Raw genomic sequence first — 707 nt, forward strand, 5'->3', positions numbered from 1 at the left:
TAAGGAAACAAAAAAAATGACAAAAATGACCAAAAATGACAAAAAATGGACAAAAATGACAAAAATTGACAAAAAATGACAAAAATGACAAAAATGACAAAAATGACAAAAAATGACCAAAAATGACAAAAATGACAAAAATGACAAAAAAAAATTTGACAAAAAATGACAAAAAATTGACAAAAATGACAAAAAATGACAAAAATGACAAAAATGACAAAAATGACAAAAATGACAAAAATGACAAAAAATGACAAAAATGACAAAAAATGACAAAATGACAAAAATGACAAAAAATGACAAAAAAAAATGACAAAAAATGACAAAAAATGACAAAAATGACAAAAATGACAAAAATGACAAAAATGACAAAAATGACAAAAATGACAAAAAATGACAAAAATGACAAAAATGACAAAAATGACAAAAATGACAAAAATGACAAAAATGACAAAAATGACAAAAATGACAAAAATGACAAAAATGACAAAAATGACAAAATGACAAAAATGACAAAAATGACAAAAATGACAAAAATGACAAAAAATGACAAAAAATGACAAAAATGACAAAAATGACAAAAATGACAAAAATGACAAAAATGACAAAAATGACAAAAAAATGACAAAAATGACAAAAAATGACAAAAAATGACAAAAAATGACAAAAATGACAAAAATGACAAAAATGACAAAAATGACAAAAAA

The sequence above is a fragment of the Uranotaenia lowii genome, chromosome 2 (assembly GCF_029784155.1).
Source record: "Uranotaenia lowii strain MFRU-FL chromosome 2, ASM2978415v1, whole genome shotgun sequence".
Taxonomy (NCBI): Eukaryota; Metazoa; Arthropoda; class Insecta; order Diptera; family Culicidae; genus Uranotaenia; species Uranotaenia lowii.